Below are 14,681 nucleotides of genomic sequence, written 5' to 3'. Positions count from 1 at the left end.
TGGCTGTCTGTCTTTATGATACACAACCACATAACTTCAACTAAGCACAGATAATAATATTACTTACTTACTTTAGTCCTTTATTTTATTTAGACTAACTCTAAATGGCAACTGCAAGGCTAGCCCTCACTTGGGTCCTTCAGCCTCATTTGAGTCCTAAGTAGCTTTGCATTCTGGGAAATGTAGTTTCTGGCAGGACCTTTTGCAATTCTCTACCATGGGGGCCTGGCCTTTCCAAACTACATATAAGATGGCTGTGATTAGTCACACCCACACTTCCTTTCCTTATGGCGACACTGGCGAGGAATGAGATTTAAAGAGCACTTTATATTACCAAAGTTGCTTAATGGTTATAGTGAAAATTAGACTGACATTGGGAGACATCCAAATGTTACAGAACATTTACAAAAATAATGGGTAAGTGATTCAAATTCTAACCCCCCCCCCCCCCCCCAAACCATCCTGCATGCCTTGGAAATTGCTTTGTATGCAAACTTCAATTAATCAGATACAGGTTCCAATCTTTATTCAGAATTATGCACAAGCCTATGAATTATTTAATTCTACATTGCCATATAATCCAATTCAAAGCAGATAATCTGGATTGTATATGGCAGTGTAGATGAGACCTAAGAATGGGATGAAAGCACTGCTTTATAAAGTATGTTTGTGTAAATATTTTCCTTGTTTATTTAATTTGGTATTTTGATTTTTAATTGTATAGTCTGCATTGCTCTTTTTGATGTTTCTTGACATTACCAAGAGTCATGACATAGTCCATGGGGCATTATGTGGGGAGAGTACTAATTTGACAGCCCTCCTTAAGGCTGAATATGTTTAGTAATTGAACAATACAGACTGGTTCTGGGAAGGGAGAGCTAAGGATACATCACTATGATGTTTGGAATAAACTGTCTTTTTTAAAAAAGCTCTCCTGGTTGGCTGGAAAATGGGACAAGAATGCTCAACATGGAACAAATTTGTTAGAAGCCCCACTTGTCTTTTTCTCAACTTTGACTCTAGGAAGCTCTGATTACACAGCAAGGCCTTGAACCGATGAACAATGTGTTTTTCTTTCATGACAGAATCAATTCATGCACGCCGCTTTCCAGGATATTTGCTCGCCACTTCTCCTATGCTTGGGTAAATACTGATACGCAAGCCCATTTGTTTTAGTTTCCATTTCAGAGTTAATTAGGAAGCATTAAGTATGGAAGAGGGCAGGGGGTAAAGAATTTTCTGAGACATATGCCAAACAGTTCTGCAGCAAGTCTAATTAGAATTACCTTTCACAGCCGTGCACAAAGAAGCCATCACCAGAAGGTCATTAGGAAGAGGAGAGAGTGAAGCCATTTCACATGCAGTTGGGTACAGAAAACCCATGCATTATATTTCTGGGTTACCTTTGCTTTCATAAAATAGAATAGATGCTGACTTGTTAATTTTCTGCCTGGGTAAAACCTCTTTTATTGTTTCTATCTGTGAGCACATGTGTATGCATTAATATGTGTTTTTATTGATTTTTCAGAGTCATCAGACTTATAGCCAGCACAGATTTCCTGCTCTCACTCTGTTTTTTATTGTTCATACAGGTATATGCAATCTGCATGAAGCAATTTGAAATTACAAATGCCTGTAATCAAGTGGTTCTTCAGTTAAGGCTAAAATAACAACAGTTTGATCTTACTTACTTCCAGTTCATCCATCATGTTTTGTCCTCCCACACCGAAATAATGAGACCACACAATTGCTTGGGTTTAAATATGGGCAACTTTATTAACTGTTACCCATTTAACTTTAACTGCTTTAATTTATAAACTGCACTTGGTGTGGGAAAGCCGAGGTAGCATCCCTGCCCAGCCACTCCTTGGCTACCTGGGGAAAAACCTGGGACCCCTTTTAACCGAATCCGGGCAACTTCTAAGGCAGGGGTCCACAAACTTTTTAAACAGAGGGCCAGGTCACAGTCCCTCAAACTGTTAGAGAGCCGGGTTATAATTTGAAAAAAACATAAATGAATTCCTATGCACACTGCACATATCTTATTTGTAGTGTAAAAAACACTTTAAAACAATACAATAATTAAAATGAAGAACAGTTTTAACAAATATAAACTTATTAGTATTTCAATGGGAAGTGTGGGCCTGTTTTTGGCTGATGAGATAGGATTGTTGTTGTTGTGTGCTTTCAAGTCATTTCAGACTTAGGTTGATCCTGAGCGAGGGCTGGGTAAATGACCTTGGATGGCTGTATCCAGCCCCCAGGCCTTAGTTTGAGGACCCCTGCTCTAAGTACAAAATATACAATTCTTTATTGATTAGTCAATTTTGATCATATCAAAACATGCAAAACATACACATACAGTAAAACCATATATGAATACAAGGCATCATGGCCTATTGGTCTGTCAATCCACTCCTAAATAATTGAGCAACTACAAGATAAAAAGATTAAAAGGTTAAAAGGTTGCTCTAAGGAAATGTACAGGAAACCTCACTTGAGGTAATTAAGGCCAGACTCCCCTCCCACTCTTTCTTAGGCCATTTGCATTCCTGTCACCTGACAAAGTTAACCTCAGGAAAGTGTTTAATTAATAGCTCATTAGCCTTGAAAGGGGATGCCTTAGATATACCTCAAATATTCAACTTTCCTTATCTGTTTTCCGTGGCAACCTATTTAATACCACACCATCCCAATTTGCCCTGCAAGAGTATAGGGTAGGTGAAAAAACTGCCTAGAACGTAGGGGGGGATTCCTACCCAGCTCCCTAATGGCAACCTGATATACTGTTATAAAGGGGCGGGCATGATGGGTTGACGGTTGGCTTGAGAATGAATAAAAGGGGGCAGGGCAGGCAAATGACTGGCTCCGCCCCCAAAATAGTTCTGTCCGGATCTATTTCTCTCCCTTCGGTGAAGGGGACAAAGCTTCTTGAACACAACACCCATTTGCAAATACACACATACACATTATATTCTTGTGGGTGAGTATTGATGTTCCAAGCTCATATTCATGAAATGGTTTTTAAAAGGTTTCACATTCAGTACTGTCCCTAATGTGAAAATCTAGCATTCAAAAACTCAGGCTTATAGACTCAGTTACATATCTGTATTAATTTCATATATATATTAGTTGGATGCCTCTTTTTCACCATGACTAGGCATTGTGATTTCACCCATCAAACTACCCTCAGGAATTTTATCACAGTATATAACTTGTGCCTTGATTTTTATTGGGAAAAGATCTTCTGGGAAATTGGTATTATGGGATATCTGTGCCCTTGCATTATACCCAGCTGACCAAGTATGGATCATTATTTTCTATCAACAACATCTGCCTCTTTGGCAGACTCTTAAGACCATCACATTGGCAGCTTTGCTGTAACCCCTGCATCTGTTGAATAGTGACTACTTTCTCCTTGCTTGCTAGATTATTATATGGTGATTCAATTTGTTTCTGAAAAATGTCTGTAATTTTATGTGATTAAAGTTCCAACACAAATCACCTATGAGATCTCTAAGCCAATCCTGCTACGGAGATTTGGTGGACTTATTAACTGTTGACAATCTCCTCTTCCCTGCCAACAAAATATTTGTTACAATAAGGGCTTACTGACGATAATTGCCACCCTATTTTAGAATAGTGCCATTTTCTGCCATAGTAAAAATGCTCTCTTGATACCATCTTTTGGCTTCTGGTTGCAACTGTTTGGTCTGTCCCTGACATGATAAATAAATAAATAAATAAATAAATACCATGTTTTGGCTAAGATTTTTAAGAATATGTGCACTTTATCTCTTAGAAACTCAAATACGGATGACATCAGAGACACACAATGAACTCCACATTCATTACTGCAAATTTGCAATCCTTGATCTACCAAAGAATGGGACTTGAACATCCATGGATTTTGATATTCATGGGGTAGGGGTTTTTTTTCTTCCTGGAGCTAAACCCTGGGAGATACCAAGGGACCATCAGAATCTAGATCAGTGGTTCTCAACTTTTGGGTCCCCAGATGTTTTGGACTTCAACTCCCAGAAATCCTAACAGCTGGTAACCTGTCTGGTATTTCTGGAAATTGTAGACCAAAACACATGGAGACCCACAGGTTGAGAACCACTGATCTAAATCTTGTTTCAGAAGCTTTTGAATGGAGACAGCAAGAGAATGAAGGCATTCCCATGGTGGCAGCAGGGAGGATCACAAGGCATATAATGTTCCTAATACAAAGACTAAAACTTCACAGTAGCCCTTTTCATTGCGCTTTCAGCAACATAGTATCAGGAAACACACCTAGGTCCTGTCACGGTTCCTCTCACATGAAAAGCAACATATCTGAAATAGAGAGGTTCCTGTTCACAGAGATCCCATCTACACATGCTGCAAAATCTAGAAAGATTGGATTATAAGATGGGTGGCTAGAAAACTCATACCCACATGGAAAATGCATATTTCAAAAAGTTAGGAGAAAGTATGAAATTGGTGATAAAACATGCTGCAGTTTATCAATGTATGGACACTACAGAATGGAAATTCAGAAGAACTTTAGAACCAGACATGGAAACAGTGCCACCACTGGAACACTCAGATAAAGGAACTAGACTAGACGAGATTGCCCCTAAACACCCTCTCCGACTCCACAAGAACAGATTGCCTTGGTTCACCGAGGAATTGCGGTTGCTGAAGCGGGAGAAGAGATGGCTAGAGGACATGTGGCGTGAACTCCATGATGAAGCAGCGAGATCAGCTTATAAGCTATTCAGGGAGCCTTATGAGTATGCTACCACCAAAGCCAAAAATGTTTATTATGCTTCCTTGATAGCGTCTGCTAGCTCACGCCTGACCAAATTGTTTAAGGTCATCAGATCCTTGACGACAGTTCCTACCATCCTAAACAGTAACGATCAGGCCCCTTCAGCTGAGGCTTTTTAGAGCTATTTTATAGACAAGATCTCATTGCTCCGCCGGAACGTCCCAGGCACAGACACTTTCTGTATGGAAAACCAGGAGTTTTTTTCCATGGAAAAGTTCACAGCAACAAGTTCAATTCATCTCCAGATCTTCCAAAGAGTTAAAGTGCCCATAATAAACAATGTGTGATGGACACAGGTTCCTTTGGGTGAAACAATAATTAGCCTCAAATGTGATGGATGTGCCACATCCCATATTGTTCAGGATGCCATTTCAGGAGCTACAAATATCTTCAGAATCAAAGAGAGAGGATTTCATTCCAAGGACTCCCTTAAGCTAATTTATCTAAGGATTCAGGCCATTATGTGTCACATTTCAAAACACCTTAGTCTCCCTGCTCCTGTTCCATTTTTTCCCCTCTGCATGCGGTGGAACAATGTGTATTCTGAAAGTTCTGAACCCAGTACTATTATAGAGCTTCATTGTGTTTATAATTTGACTGAAGTACCTTCCAGACATTTTGGATTATTTTATACGAGCTATGATAAGAAAATGAATGAGCTTATACAGTTGGCATAATGTGCGGAGAGGAAATGGTACATTTAGCTGGTTATAGAGTGATAAATTCATACTTTGTGTTTCAACAATGATTGATGTGTGCCAGGCAATCATATGCTTGACCCATTTTAGTAACTTCTGCCTGAATGTAGATTATTTGTGTCAGAAGCTATAAAAGTTTTGAATGCTGATTCCAGAGAATTGATTGCCCCACTTATTTCCCTTTTCTTTCTTGTCTTCAGATATGTGTGTGTGTGTGTGTGGTGTGTGTGTGTGTGTGTGTGTGTGTGTGCATATTCACATACAGTACTGGTGACAATGTCTCCAGACTAGAGTCTGATACCACTTAATAGCTCAACATTTCTATTAAAATCAGAGTAACAATGCTTGTTACAATAACACCTTTAACAATTTGAGATGAATCTGTAACTTTACTATCTTACCTCTGTAAGCATTGACCAGTAATGGGCATAGAGGAGATAAAAATGTTTAAATAGAATTGTGGCAACTGTAGTTTGGTAAGGCACCAGAGAGGCTAAAAAGCTTGTACTGCTACAACTCCATAACATTGAGATGTGGTACTTAAAGTGGTGTCAAACTGCATTACCTTTACAGTGTAGATTCACCCAATGTAGATGTGCTCTCCTGAACTACACTTGTAGCGAATTGATGTCAAACTACAAATATTTCAAAAACCACACTGTTAAAAATATTGACACAATATTGAATTGTTTTTTTTTTTTTTGAGGGGGTACAGATTAGCTCCTGGTCCTTATTTTAAAATGCACAGATTATACTATTTTAAATAATAACAAATGAATTGTTAATTGCACTAGCAATAGGCCATGACATCAATTAATATACAACTTTTCAAAGTTGTATCGGGGATATTAAGTTCATTGCTCCACCAGTAGTCTTACCTAGAGTTGTGGTTGCTTTGTTGTTTCCAATACTTATGGCGATACTGAGGTTTTCTTGAAAAGATTTCTTCAGAGAGGGCTGTCTTTGACTTCCTCTGAGGTTAAGAACATGTCTTGCAAATGGCCATTCAATGTTTTCCCATGACCGAGTTTTGAGCCCTGAGTCATATTTAAATGCTCACACCATGTTGTCTCCCCCTACCTAGAGTAGATCTATAAAATGAAAAAAATGTATTAATCAAGATTTAGTTTGAATGTTGCATAGGTAGATTTAAAGGTGAATTTGGTTCATTTGTTGACACTGCTGACTAGCCTGCAAAATTGTTTAGTTGTTATCTGAGATTAGGAATATGTTTTCTAAAAAGAGGTGTGTTTGCTTTTTAATAAAAAAAAATACATTGCAAAACATGAGTCCTTTTTCTAAGATCCTTATCTAGTTTCCTTTAGATTGTTTTGAAAAGTGCAGTTGATTTGTGCGTGCTGCATGTGATGCTGACACAGTTATACCAATATGCTTGATAAAATATAAAAGAAGAATTTCTATAAGCATTCACAACTATCTAAACGAAATGAAGGAAATTGTATAAAGGATATAAACATGAGGAAAGCAAGCTCGTGCTTGTCTTTTATGCAGTAATCATACTATTTCTTGACTTTTAAGTATCCTTCTATGATAAATGACTTCCATAGAGCACAAGCAAAAACTGTGGAAAATATCTAACTGGTGTTCCTGGGGTGAGCTTGGACTGCCAAGTAACAATCAAATCACTTGTGTTTTTCCTCTTAATGATGAACCAATAAAAGGGGTTCTACAGTTTGGCCAGAATTGACAAACTTTCTGCATACTTCCAGTTGATTTTAAAGGATTAGACATGGCATACAGCATAGTGGTTTTAATCATAGGACTTTACCTTATGGAAACGCTATTCTTTGGCATTCCTACAAAAAGGAATAATGGCAACTTACCACAATACGATGACCAACTCTATTAGACTTTTCTGAGCACAATGCTACTGCAACCCTTTCCAGGTAGCAACTATACTCCATCCTCCTGCATTTCTGCTCCTCCAGATATTTATTTGTAATTCTAACTTCACAACTGCAGAAAAATGTAGGTTACATTTTTTTTAAAAAAAAAATGCATTAGATCAATGGCAGGTAAGGGAATGGGGAAGAAGGATAATCCCACCCCTGAGATCACTTCAGCATATCATCACACAGGTAAGCTGTGACACCATGTTGTGATCAGGGGTATTGTGGTGGAGTCTCCTACTCTGGGGGCTTTTCTGCAGAGGCTGTCTATTGGAAGTGCTTTGATTGTTCCTTCCTGCATGGCAGGGGGTTGGACTGGATGGCCCTTGGGAGTCTCTTCCAGCTCTAGGATTCTAGAATTATATATCAGGAGTAGGTAAAATGGGGTCTCATTGATACTACCCCAAAGGTAAGACAAGGGGAAGTTTCTAGAGACCTAAGGTTTTAAACCCAATACCGGACGCCCCCCCAAAGCTCTTCCCCACCCTCCTTCACCCGACCCAACAGGCGCCACCCCAACCCATTATGTCAACACAAAAGAAACTAGAGAAGGAAAGGGAAAGAAAAGGAATAGGGAAAAAAGACAACCCATCCGAAGAACTAAAGGAACCGAATATTAGCGATGTTCTGGCAGAAATATCGAAACTCCATTTAACTATGAAAAACAATCAAGAAAACCAAGACAAACAGATTGCCACACTCAAAGAGGAATTAAAAGGCATGAAGAAGGATATTAAGGAGGAATTCCACCTTGCCCTAAAAAATGAGATGAAAGGAGTTAGAGAAGAATTAATTAGAATGAAAGAAGAAAACTCAGACCTTAAGAAAGAAAATGAAAATATCAAGGAGGCACAGGTGGACCTAAAAAGGAAGATAATAACGATGGAAGGGACAATTTCCTCCCTAACAACTCACTTAGAGATGCAAGAATCCCGAGAGAAAGAATTTCAACTGAGATTCCGCAACGTCATAGAAGATGAGAACGAGAATACAAGAGAGATCATCTTAGGCCTGGTATCTACCCTGTGTAAGACAACCATAGACGAATCAAATAGGACTGTGGATCGAGTTTTTAGAATTAACTCTAGATATGCCACTAAACACCGAACTCCTCGCGACATCCTGGTTCAGTTCACAAAAAGAAACACCAGGGATGAAATAATAAGAGAAAACTCCAAACAACCGATCTTATACAAAGAAAGCAAGGTAATAATTTTAAAGGAGTTCCCAATAGCAACTTTAGAAAAAAGGAAGAAATACCAGTTTTTGACAGAGGAACTCAAAAAACGAAACATCCGCTTTAGGTGGGAAAAACCAGAAGGAGTGATGACAACGTGGAACAACACAAAGTATTGGTTAACATCAGAACCCAAGGCAAGGGCACTCTGGGAAGAAATGCGACAGAGTGAAAGTCAAAAACCCCAAGAGGAAGGAAATGGAAAAGACCTCAAGACCCCAACCATAGAGAGAAGCCCCGATATAGAGTGTAGCAGTGAAGGAGAATTCTCTCCAGGTTCAGACCAGCTGAAAAAGAAAAGGAAAAGATCTAGGAAAAAATCCCCGAAATTTCTGCAACAATCATCTGCACCGGAAAGAACCACCACGGAGGAAGGAAATAAGGTAATTAATGTTATATATTATGGACCTAAGAGTTAAGATACAATCTCAAAATGTAAATGGTTTAAACTCCCCCAGGAAAAGAAAGAAAATCTGGCATGCCCTGAAAAAAGAAAAATGTGCAATAGTTTGCATTCAGGAGACCCACATAAAACAAAGCCAAGCTACCTACTTGGAACAAAACTATCTGGGGAGATTATTCCATGCCTCAAGCCATGAAAAGAAAAGAGGAGTTGCTACTTATGTAAGTGAAAAAATAACCTCAAACCTAGCATTTAAAGACAGAGAGGGCAGGATTCTGGGTGTAAAGATAGAATTAAATGGCCAGAGAATTTTAATTTGCAACATTTATGCACCTAACGGTGGGAAAATAAAATTTTTGCAGAAGGTGAAAGCCTACATACTGGAGCAAGAATATGAAGAACTAGTGATTCTAGGGGATTTCAACGGGGTCTTAGATAAACACAAGGATAAGTCATACCCACCAGGCCATAGGCCAGGAAAAACTTCAGGGGAGCTACCGAAACTATTCATTCAAATGTTAGAAGATTATAATCTAGTAGACATCTGGAGACTACAACACCAGAAAGAAAGGGATTTCACACACTTCTCCAAACGCCACTCTACATGGTCCCGCATAGACATGGTCTGGTGCACAAAAACCTTGGCTGACAAAATATGGAAGACAAAGATTCTTCCAATTCTGACAACTGACCATGCGCCTATATCCTTTATACTACACGACCCTGAGAAACCTGGGAGATCCTACAACTGGAAACTGAAAGACCACCTACTAAAGGGAAAAAACAAATTGGAAAGAAATAGAGAACTACTGAGGGAGTTCTTCTCCCTCAACACGGAAAAAGATACCCCAATAGAGATAATATGGGATACAGCAAAGGCATTCATGAGGGGCCACTTTATAGAGCAAGCGAGCAGAGAGAAGAAAAGGAGAAGAGAAGAAGAGGACAAAATCAAAACTGAACTGGAAAACCAAGAAGGAAAACTAAAGCAAGACCCCAAGAACCACAAGCTAAATTACCAAGTAGAACTACTGAGGAAAAAGCTAAACACCCTACATTTGGATGAGATGGAGAGAAAGCTAAAATACATCAAGCAAGATCATTTTGAAAACGCAAATAAAACAAGTAAATGGCTGGCCAGAAAACTTGCGATTAGAAAACACTCCCAGAGAATAACACAAATAGTGGAAGATGAAGGAGAATTTCACCACACCCAAGGCATAATGAATCAATTTGTGTCTTATTATCAGAAACTGTATGAGAAAGACAGCATTCCAGAAGAAAAAGTAATGCAATACCTAGGAAAGCAGAAAATAACAAAGATAACGGAAAGTCAAAGAGAGTTACTAAACAAGAAAATAACAGGGGAAGAGATACAGAAAATAGTCAAGAGCCTACCCCAAAAAAAGGCCCCGGGTCCGGATGGCTTCACGTCTTCCTACTATAAAACATTTATAGATCTCCTAATAAACCCTCTAACCAAGACCATGAATAAGATACTAGAAGAAGGAATAATGCCAGACACTTGGAAGTATGCGAATATAACCTTGCTACATAAAGATAACACCGACAAAACTAAGACCAAGAACTACCGCCCCATCTCTCTACTCAATAACGATTACAAAATCTTTACCAGCCTATTGGGAAATAGACTAAAAGAAATCCTTAAAGAAAGAATAGAAGAAGAACAAAAGGGCTTTCTGCCCCGACGCCAAATAGAAAACAACGTAAGAATTCTCCTGAACACCATAGAATATTACGAGAAGAGGACCAACAAAGAAGTGGCGCTACTCTTCTTAGACGCGGAGAAGGCGTTTGACAACGTCAATTGGTTCTTCATAAAGGAAATTTTGAAGGAAATGGATGCAGGATACCAATTTAACAACGCATTTAACGCACTTTATTCCCATCAGCTTGCAAAAATACTAATAAATGGCGAACTTTCCCCTACCATAACAATTGAAAAAGGCACTAGACAGGGGTGCCCCCTGTCCCCCCTTCTTTTTATCCTAACCATAGAATTGCTCCTGAATAACATAAGGGATAATAAGGAATTGGAGGGACTAAGGACAGGTAAATTCAGTTTCAAGGTCCGGGCTTTCGCCGACGACATTGTGTGTATTATGGAAGACCCATTGTACCGATTTGGGAAATGGTGGCAAGTTATAGAAACCTTTAGCTCAGTCTCTGGATTCAAGGTAAACAAAGACAAAACGCAAATGCTAACGATGAACATCTCTCAAAGGAAAGAAAAAGAACTCCAAGCCAAAACAGAGGTACAGATAGTCAAGAAAGTGAAATACCTGGGGATTATGATAACAACTAAGAACATCCAATTATTCCAAAACAACTATGAGAAAAAATGGTCCCTAATCAAAGAAAAACTGAAGAGATGGGAACCACTAAACTTATCCCTCATGGGCAGGATCGCTGCAATCCAGATGAATATCCTGCCCGAGATGTTATACCTTTTTCGAACCCTACCAATTATAAAAACCAAGACAGTATTCAGAATATGGCAAAAAGACATTACGAGTTTCATATGGAAGGGGAGAAGGCATAGGATAAGCTATACAAACTTGTGCGACAGCAAAAAGAGAGGTGGCCTTGCCCTCCCCAATCTCCAACTCTACCATGACGCTGCCGCCCTCTGCTGGGTCAAAGACTGGATCAGCCTAAAGGATAAAAAACTTCTGACCCTAGAAGGATTTGATCTTATGCAAGGATGGCACGGATACCTGTGGAGAGGGAAGACGAAAACAGAGAAGAATTTTTCCAACCACTTTGTAAGAGCTCCACTTATTAGAATATGGGACAACTACAAAACAAGATTTTATCAAAAAACCCCGCTCTGGTTCTCGCCGAATGAAGCCAGTCAAGTAAAGGGAACATCAAGAGAGCTATGGCTGACCTATAAAGAAATACTAAAAGGGAGAACAAATGAACCATCTCTAAAGTCACAAGAGGAACTCAAAGCATATGATGCCTTGATTTCCTGGTACCAGTATTACCAAATAAAAGAGAGCTATGAGAAAGACAAAAAACTAGGCTTCGAAGATGGAAAATCCCTCTGGACCCAAATAATCAATTCGGAAGGGAAATGTATAAGAAAAATCTACCAACAACTTCTTCAATGGGAAACAGAGAAAGAGCGAGTGAAAGAAAATATGATAAAATGGGCAAGGGACATCGGCCGCCCGATCACACTAAAAGAATGGGAAGAAATCTGGTGTAAAAAACTCAAGTACACATATTCTACAGAATACAAAGAGAACTGGTACAAGGTCTTTTTTAGATGGTATCTCACGCCAAACCAGCTTGCGAAATTTAATAAAAACAAATCAGACGGGAGGTGTTGGAAGTGTAGAAAAGCAATCGGAGACTATAAACATATGTGGTGGGGGTGTAAAAAGGCCAAGGTGTACTGGCTACGGATTCACAAAGAAGTGGAAAAAATTCTATGCAAATCATTCCCCATAAAAATAGAATACTATCTGTTGGGATTAATAGATTTTGATCTAGACGTAAATGACAGCAAGCTCTTTTTCTATTTCTCCACAGCTGCCAGGATCAAATGGGCTCAATACTGGAAATCTAGAGAAGTTCCAACTATAGAACAGTGGATTTTAAAGGTCTACGACATTAAGAATATGGATCTTCTGACACAAAGGCTATCCGAAAATAACATCAAGATAACAGATTGGAGTAGCTTCCTAAACTATATCGAAAGCAGAACAAAGGATTAAATGATAAGATAAGGAAAACAATTCTCCTACAGACGCAGAAATATGAATTCTATATTCATATCAGAAAAAGGTCCAGAAAGCTTATGTAACAACAAATATAGAAGACCAAGGACTCATACATCATAATACAGAATGATGGGTAGAAGATCAACTCGTCTGCACAGCCGCACCGGGAAGCACTTTTCTAACATTCCCTCTCCACCTCACTCCCCCACCCCTCAACCTCTAGCCTATCTCCTTCCCCCCTTCCGACTCCCTGCGAGGGAACTATTGAAGTATGTTGTGTCAGTTAGTGTCTGCTTGTTTAGAGTGAGTGCCCCCCCTCCCCCCTCCCCTCACCCACCCCCCTCTCATACCCCACTCTCGCTTTTTTAGAGAGCTTCTTTTTCTATTTCCCCTCTATCTGTTTTTAATGTATTTGGAAAAATCAATAAACATATTTATAAAAAAAAAAAAAAGATACACTTTTTCTCTCCCATCCACCATCTTATCCTGATGAAGACAAGCTCTTTTGGGATCCAAATGTTTCCTGACTTTTGTTCACTTTCTGTCTCCAAAAGAAAAGAAGAAGGGAGAGAAAGGGAGGGAGGAGACTCCCCCCCCCCCCCGCTCACCCATCCTTCTCTGGTCCTCCATCTAGTCCCTGAGTTAAATTTTTTTGCTCATGCCTGGTATAGTTTCTCTGGACAGCCAGTTGCTGTCATCAGTGACTCACACTGGGTAACACCATCAAAGGAATGACACTGAAATGGCTGTTTATATATATATATATATATATATATATATATATATATATATATATACATATGCAGTGCTTAAGCAAAAATGTATTACTTTATATTTAAAAATACCACTGTGGTTAAATATAACTGTAAGCCCAGCTCACAGGTACTTAATCAATATACATAAAAGACTAAAATTCTATGCTTATTGGCTTTTTGAACCTTCTAATGCACTGCTTCTTAAACTGTAGGTCCTGACCCCAAATGAGGTCCCTTTAGCTCAATGTTGGGGTCTGATTTTTTTTCTGGATGTCACTTAGTAGCAGTTTAAGATATACAAATCTGTTGTGCAATTTTTACAGTGGACTCTACCGAAGATGCTTCAGCTGTCCAAAAGAAAAATTGGCCTGTTCAGCAAGCCTTGCAAATGCAGATTTTTATCAATAAATGCTTGATTTTTATACCTATTTTATATACCTATATCCCTGGGGTCATGTAAAAAATTATCAAGCCAAAAGGGGTCTCATATTGAAAAGTTTAAGAAGCCCTGTTCTAATGTGCAGACACATGTGTTTTTATCTTTGTGGACTACATGCTCTATTAAATTTGTTGCTGCTGGTTTTTTAAAATCTTTTTTAGTATTTTAGTCAGTCTTTCTGGTATTTTAGCTGCATCTTTGTGAGATGATCTGGCATAGAAGATGGGGATGGACCACTAGGTGAAACTGACTTTATTGATGCTACTGGTTGCCACATGCCATATGAGATGTGACATTCAGGCAAAAGAGAAACTGTAGACAGTTTTATGAGAAGAACAAACATATATGTCCTTGCTTGTGTGTATATGTACGTGTGTGAATCTATACCTGTATATTTTTGCTCTCTTCCTTCCTTTCCACCACTATTATATTTCTTCAATTCTAAACACACTTGTTTCCTACATCTTTAAAAATGGGCTGCATCTTAGACTTGGAAGTGTATCTTATATGGTTTTTTTTTTTGGTACTAAAATTAGGTTGTGTCTTATATATAATCAATATGTCTTACAATTGAAGAAATATGGTATTACAAATCATGGCATCAACAGAGCTTGCTTGGGCAGTGTATACTCTGACAGATAAAAAACTAAAAATTAAATGTTAAAATGAAA

Source organism: Anolis sagrei, chromosome 5, assembly GCF_037176765.1.
Source record: "Anolis sagrei isolate rAnoSag1 chromosome 5, rAnoSag1.mat, whole genome shotgun sequence".
In the NCBI taxonomy this organism is placed as follows: domain Eukaryota; kingdom Metazoa; phylum Chordata; class Lepidosauria; order Squamata; family Dactyloidae; genus Anolis; species Anolis sagrei.
This window is presented reverse-complemented; position numbering follows the sequence as displayed.